This window comes from Austrofundulus limnaeus, unplaced genomic scaffold (assembly GCF_001266775.1).
Source record: "Austrofundulus limnaeus strain Quisiro unplaced genomic scaffold, Austrofundulus_limnaeus-1.0 Scaffold57, whole genome shotgun sequence".
NCBI lineage: Eukaryota > Metazoa > Chordata > Actinopteri > Cyprinodontiformes > Rivulidae > Austrofundulus > Austrofundulus limnaeus.
In genome coordinates this window covers 925,717-933,061 of record NW_013952459.1, presented here as the reverse complement: position 1 = coordinate 933,061, position 7,345 = coordinate 925,717, and the positions used below count along the sequence as shown (strand labels likewise).

The 7,345-nt window shown below is 38.8% G+C and overlaps 1 long non-coding RNA gene across 1 annotated transcript in view; it reads right to left on the bottom strand.

The window, feature by feature from the left end:
* Positions 1-1,875: 1,875 nt before the first annotated feature.
* LOC106518205 (uncharacterized) overlaps positions 1,876-7,345 on the bottom strand; it is an 8,080-nt gene continuing 2,610 nt past the window's right edge. Inside the window, exon 3 of the long non-coding RNA XR_001310286.1 lies at positions 1,876-2,982. This is a non-coding gene — a long non-coding RNA (uncharacterized LOC106518205). The remainder of the gene's footprint in view (positions 2,983-7,345) is intronic.

The following is a 7,345-nucleotide window of genomic DNA, read 5'->3' as shown; positions in this document are numbered from 1 at the left end:
CACACACACACACACACACACACACACACACACACACACATTCCCTGCCACCTGTCTTCTTGTATCAGTGATTTGATTAATAACAGCTTCATTTCATAAGTTGTCTCCTGTGCAGTGGCATGGCACAGTTTGTAATAAAATAATATATATATATAGTGATTTTTTTTGGCAAAACAGGCAAACGCTTATTCTTGATACTGGTGTAAAAGTTGCTTGTATTCAGTCAAATCATATGCAGCAATACTCTAAAGAATAACAAGTCAGCACAGATAAAAAGACAAAAAAAAACCAAAGGAAGAGAAAGTTCATCTAGAGAAGTTACGTTTTCATAGGTTTAAAAGGTGGGGTTGACAGGTTATGATAGAAAATTGACTTTCATCATCATCATCATCATCATCATCATCATCATCATCATCATCATCATCATCATCACCACTTTATTGTCCCCATAGGGAAATTCTATTTGCAGAAGACAATTTCTCTTTGGCTTTGTTGAGCTTTATGTCATGTTTTAACCATACCATGCCATCTTTACTTATAGAGCGCTTTAAACACTCACAGGACCAAAGTGTTGTGCACATAATAAAACGTGCATACATTCATAAAATCAATTTAAAAAAAGGAAAATAAGAAACATGAAAACAACACTACAATTTGTGTTCAAAGGCCAGAGAGAAAAGATGAGTTTTGAGAAGAGATTTAAAATGTCACTCCCTCATCAAAAACATACCCAGAGTGTTGCTTTAACTCATCCATGCCTGTTTGAGATCCTTGAATCTCCTGCGGTAGCCATGTGGAGTTGCCTAAAATGCTTGCTGGTACAAAGCACCGCCTATTTTTACAAAGCTCCTCCCATGAGCTCAGTTTGTTGCTGAGCTCCTCCCCCACAGAACAGTTCTGAAAACATCATAGAAAATAGAGAAAACTGGATGAGTTAAAAAAAACTACTGTAAATACACTAAGAGAGAATAAATCCAACTTTTTGGAAATCTGCACTGCTAGAGACTCCATGTACACATAAAAATGCATTTAATTGCTAAAAAAGTGGATTTTGCAAATGTTCCCTTTAAATTTAAATGTTACAAAGCACTAGTTAAATTTAGTAAAAAGCTAGCTAAATGTAGCATAATACGAGTAAAATCTAAATGTAGCAAAACAGCTGGTTAAAAGTTAAATCAGCTTAAATTATGTAAAAAAAATCACTGTATGTTATAGAACACTGATTCCCAACCAGGGGTATGTGTACCCCTTGGGGTACGCGAGCATATTACAGGGGGTACGTGGAAAAATTTCCCAGGTGTGTAAAAAAATTTATTAAAATAGGACTGGGATTTGTAGGGCCCTATGATTTCCGCTATGTGGAAAACGCGAACGGATTCACAAAACTGACACAAAATGGAATCCAGTATAAAACACAAAATCTCACGAAATTTGCTCATTTGGGATATTTGATGTATTTTGGACGTTGCTGCCTTCTGCACCTGGTTTATTTAATTACTTAATTACACTTTCAAGGCAACATTTTTATCTTTGTGTTTAAATGGAGTTGAAAAGAATAAAATACCTGAAAATTAAACGTTCTACGGGGTTAATTAAATAATTTTCATTTAATAATCTTTAAACACCCCTCAGCTGTTGTACATTATAGTTTTGGAGAATCATCAATGTGTTTGACTCAAGGGGTACGACAAAATGGCTCAGGGGGTACACAAGTCTAAAAAGGTTGGGAACCACTGTTATAGATTACCAAAATTACATTGTCATATGTATAATACATTTATCAAACACTACAGGAAATATTTTTAATAAATCAGTTTCACAGTTTTGCAGATGTTTTTAATTAGCAGCTGATACCATCTAACAGTGACAGCCTGTTACAGTCAGTTAAATGAACAACATATTAAAAATTAGTGAGCGTACAGCCATCGCAAAACTGATTTGACCAGATTTTTTTTGTTGTGATTTCCTGCGCTTCTTTGTACCCAAAATAGCTGGTCAGCTGACTGCAACATGTCTGATCCTCTACTTGTTACTGACTCGCAGGAATAGTTGGACAAAAACAGGTGACTGACATCATTTTTATAGATACTCATCAGCACATCGTGGCTCCGCACACATCTCAGGGTGACCTTTCCAGAGGGCAGGGCACACTTTACAGTCAGTAACAGATAACAGTTTCTCAGTGGTTAAAATTAATCAGCGTGGCGGCCAGACTTGAGCATACTCAGGAAACTTTTTTTATTTTTGCCATTAACAAGCAAGGCCGCTGCAGCAGCTGTTGGGTCTTTTCAGTGAACCTCACTTCCTTGTATTCACAAGCTTCCTTCCTGTGGGCCAATTAGACTGCTCGTCTAAGTTTCTGGGCTCAGCTGGCTGACGGGCGACACCTCTACCACAGCCTTGACCTTCTCCACGCTTGTCACTATTGTTTGGATAAGTGGCACTCTGAGTAGGCTGAATCAGGGGACAGTGTAAGGAACAGGAAAAAAAAAAGGTCCGAGGACAAACAGTTTTGTTTTGACAGGTGTGGAAAAAAACGTAACATTTTATTTAAAAATCTTTGACCTGGACCATTTCCTGTGGGTCAGATGGAACATAACTGCACGGTGACACAGCTAAAACACAACATTCTACCTTCACAGTCACAGCCGCTGAGGTTTTTACACTTGCTTCTCTGGAGTTTTTTTTTTTTACCATGCTTTGCCCCCATCCATGTAATTTGACCCATGTCACTAAGTGCTGTCTGTCCTGTGAGGGGTTTTGTTATATATTGAGCAGCAGCCACAAGAACACAACTGCTCCCTCTGGAAACCGGAATAGATCGTCCTGATGGGTGGTGGGAAGAGCTGAATCAGCAGTCAGCAATAACCGTAGCCCCCTCAACACTCTTTTGCCCACCCTTTATAATCTCATCCTTCCTCATCTTCATCTTCATCACAGTATAGCCTTGATCAAGTCTGGAAACATGAAACCAGAGAAGGACTGTAAAAGGAAGAAAAGAGCAGAAAAAAATCAGGCGTCGTGTTGAAAAGTAGTCAAAAAATGTACACTTAACAAAACTACTACAAATACTTAATAAAAAAATATTTCATTAAAAAAATGAAACTAAAGGCAACACTGTTTGCTGTAACAGAACAAGTAAAGCTGTTTGAACTAAAAAGATAGTTCAGATCTTTTGAAGCAAGGTTCAGTGTAAATATGAAGAAATACTATCTCACCTGCTGCAGATATCTCATTGATCAAACTCAGCTAGACGAAATAGTGTTTAACCTTGACCAGACTAGAGCTAATGGCTTGTTCAAGTGTAAATAGCCGTCATTTTAAAACAATTCAACATTTCACGGCAGTTCATTCGAACAGCATTTCGTGGATTTTTACTTCGACATCAGTTTTGCACCTGAGACCAGTCCGGGGCAAACACAGGGACTGCTGGACATTGGCACCAGCTCCCTGTGAAAGGAGATGCCAGTGAAGAAGAAAAAATGGATGGATATTATTATTGCCAAAAAGAAAAAAAAACACATAATGTGTTTGACTACTGGCTCAAAGAGGCTCTCAGGGGAAATGTTTGCCATGCAAAATGAATACGATGAGCTTAAAGTGTGAAGCGTCTGACTCTGTTTCACATCACAGCCTTAACTAAATGCTAAAATACACCAAAGGGGCCGATTTGCTCAGAGACTGGACGTGAGTTGACTTCAGCATGCGTGCACATGGACATGCGAGACACCTGCAGGGTGTAAATCAGTTACCCGGGTCCACAGATCTGGCTCTCTCTGGCAGCTGGTGGTGAGAAAGAAGGGGAGGTGGGGGTGGGGGTCCCTGTGCTTTGCTTTGCTGCTTTGGCCCTCTGATGTCTCTGGTTTCACTAAAAACACTGTTAACACACAGTGACAGTGGGAGCTCATGGGGATGCTGCACGGAACCTGAACAGCGAAGCGGGCGTCTCGTGTTTTTGCATAAATAAACAGAGCAAACCGTCATCTTTCGATACTCCTCACCTGGCAGCAGGAGCCAGTCTGATAAGATCTGTTTTGGAGCTGCATGCTTCATGGCAATGTCACGCTTGTGTTTTCTCCTCTGTTATAACTCGCTCTCTGAGGATAGATGGATTATCAAGTCCTCATTCTTTTTTTAAGCCTGACTGTCGCTGCCCTCTGTAATTTTAGCCATCCTTTTTTATTATCTGTACATAGCAGTGGTGCATTGCAAAAAAAAAATCCAAAACAATATATATAAACAAATCTGTTTACCTGTTTGGTCTCTTACAACAAATGAAATCTTGGAACCCATAGTTAGGCTCTACAACAGGGCCTACAAAATTCATGAAAAACTTCCTGGTTGGACTCATCACTGTACAGTTCTTTCATTGTCTGATGCCTTGACTTTTCAGAATTATGTTTTGTATAGTGGTATTAATTTATATTTTCAGATCTTCGAAGGTGCCAATTATGGAACTCTCTGTGCATTGCTGCCCAAATCAAATTCTGGAATTGGTCATTCAACTAGATCTGTTACAAAAGGACAACTGATATTACCAACTTTTAAAAACTGTTATGGCCAGAGGTCTTTCTTCTATGTTTATACTAAAGCATGGAATGACATTCCTCAAAACACAAAGTCCATTTCAAAACTACAGCCCTTTAAGAAGAATCTTGTCTGCCATCTGCTGGACACTTTTTGTTCTGCTCATATTTAGACGTCCTATTTTGCAAATGCTGCCTTTTTGAAATTTGGTATGCTTGTTTGTCTTTGTGTCTATGGTGTATAATGATGTGATTGTGATGCTGTATTTCTGAGTGTTTTATGTGCTGCAGAACAGGATCACAATCACATCATTATACACCATAGACACAAAGACAAACAAGCATACCAAATTTCAAAAAGGCAGCATTTGCAAATTTGGTATGCTTGTTTGTCTTTGTGTCTATGGTGTATAATGATGTGATTGTGATGCTGTAATTCTGAGTGTTTTATGTGCTGCAGAACAGGAACCTGCTGTAAAACAGCAATTATGCTGAGTCAGGCTTGAATTTTAATAATCTTTTCCTGTTAAATAAATAAATCAAATCAAATCAATAATTCTTCAAAATTTAAATCCCATCATCTGGATACACACGTGCACATGCATGTGTGCACTAAGTTTGCATTTGCTTTTCCAAACAATCAACATCTCCTCCAACATGTCCGGACTTGTCTCAGAGGTATGTGGGTTATGTATTAACACAAAGCAGTTTTCAGGCACACATGCTATCAACACAAAGTCCAAAAGGTCTGCAGCCTTTAAATCCATCTGCCACAAGCGACCAGCATTACCAGCAGCGTGGGAAAGCCTCTCTGGAATGTCTTTAAGAGACACAGACTCTCAGATAAACACGTTTTCTTCTTCTACAGGTATATGAGCCACTGCAGATAATGAGGCCTAGCAGTGTGGAGCTTTTGTGAGCTGAATTTTGAACACAACCCGTGTGTTTATGAGCATCTTTCCTCATCAGTAAGCAGTGAGTACACACACTAAGAAGTGGTAATCAGGACCAATTATCCTCAGAAGCGAAGGGAGTCGAGTGGAGCATTCCTCCTCAGCACGACAACTGCTCAGCTCAGGCTTGATTAATGTCTGTCTGAATGAGTGGGAATTTAATGGAAGGGAATTGAGTTAGGGCACAACTTGAAATGAAGCTGATTACAGAACTGAGATGCTACCTTTATAAAATAATTAAACATGTTTTCCTGTTTTTTTGGTTTCTTTTTTGTGTGGGGGGGTCTTACAGATATAGTTTCTTCATAAACAAGTTCCTGTCACTTAAGATTAAGCTGATATAATTAAGTCAAAGTGTCCTTGACAGCACGGTATTGAAAGCTTTGCTTTGATTTTAACATAGAAGGTTGACTCTTTTCGCCAAAGGCAACACGCCGCCAGTTTTCCCACAGCACCACGCAGACAAACACACAAACACTGTACGTTTTTTGCATAATCACTTGAAAGCAAATGGAAATCGAATAGAAGCTTTGGCAGCCTGCAAGGATTTGGCTTTAAATTTATTTGTTATCTCACACCTTGTTCCAGGCAACTGTAAAGACAGTGAAGAGATTAATAGCTGGACGTGGACTTAATTGTGAAAATGTATATATTTTATCCCATTTAGTTTTGGATTTACTTTAATTCCACAAATCGTTATAATAAGCTTTCAGCTTTTCAAGGTGCTTTTTCTTGTTTTTATTTGAACATTCTGTTCATAGTTGAGAAATGCAGCATTTCACTGCATAATAAATTTCCAGACTCAGTCAGGGACCTTTGTATTAAGGCATTCCCTGCCTTTACCAGAATGTGTTTTGTTTAAGCAATGTGATTGATGGTATTTTCTGCACACAAAGCTTAAAAAGGAATAAAATAAAAAGTGGCATTCCTTGGAAAGTGTATTACCCAAAGCCTTGCACGTCAAAGTTTTAAATGCAGATTTTGCCTGAGCGGTTAGTGCTCAGACAGCATGTTGAGGATGACTCTCAGCAACCATTTGACCATAATGTAGCTAAATATTTGTAAGTATGACAGAGTTGTAGCTGGTTTTGTATTTGTGTTGGTTGATTAGCTGTGGCGGTCCTTTCAAATGACAACGAAAGCTAATAAATTGTAAATGTTCATCCATCTGTGAGTTGTGTTAAAATCTGACAAGTGGCAGGTCATGAGATATTTTGCTAATGAACACATACAAACAGGAAATTACATGATTGCCTACATTTCATGCTGTGGGCCATGAAAACATGCGAGTTAAGTGAGTCTATCAGGAAGTAAGCAAATTTATTCAAACATCATAAACATAATGTTCAAATAAACTTAATTTCCTAGTTTGTTTTGAATGCACAAAATTAGGGATGGACGATACATCGACATTAATATCAGTGTCGGTCGATATTGGTCGGTATAGGTCTGATATGTAAAACTGGGCCAATATTAACGTCCAATATTTATTTCCCACTTTTTATCTTTGTGTTTCTGTTTTGGGAGGGGAAATGGTTGTTTGAGCGGCATCGGTTTGATCATAGTGTTAGTGATGCTGTGTAGCCAGGAATAACTGAAGTGGGGTAGGGAGCCATGTCAGCGGTCTGGTTGTTTATACGGTATCAAAAAAAGACCCAAGTGTGTTATGTGTGTATATTTATAATATAATTTGTGTGTTTGTGTGATATCAGTAAATATCGGTTATTGGTAAAAACCAGACCCTGTCCTTCACTTTGCTTCGTACGAGGGTCTGGACTTGCTGAGTGGAGAAGTGATTCTTGCTGGAGGCGTGGCCTCTGCTGAAGTGTGTGTGTGTGTGTGTGTGTGTGTGTGTGTGTGTGTGTG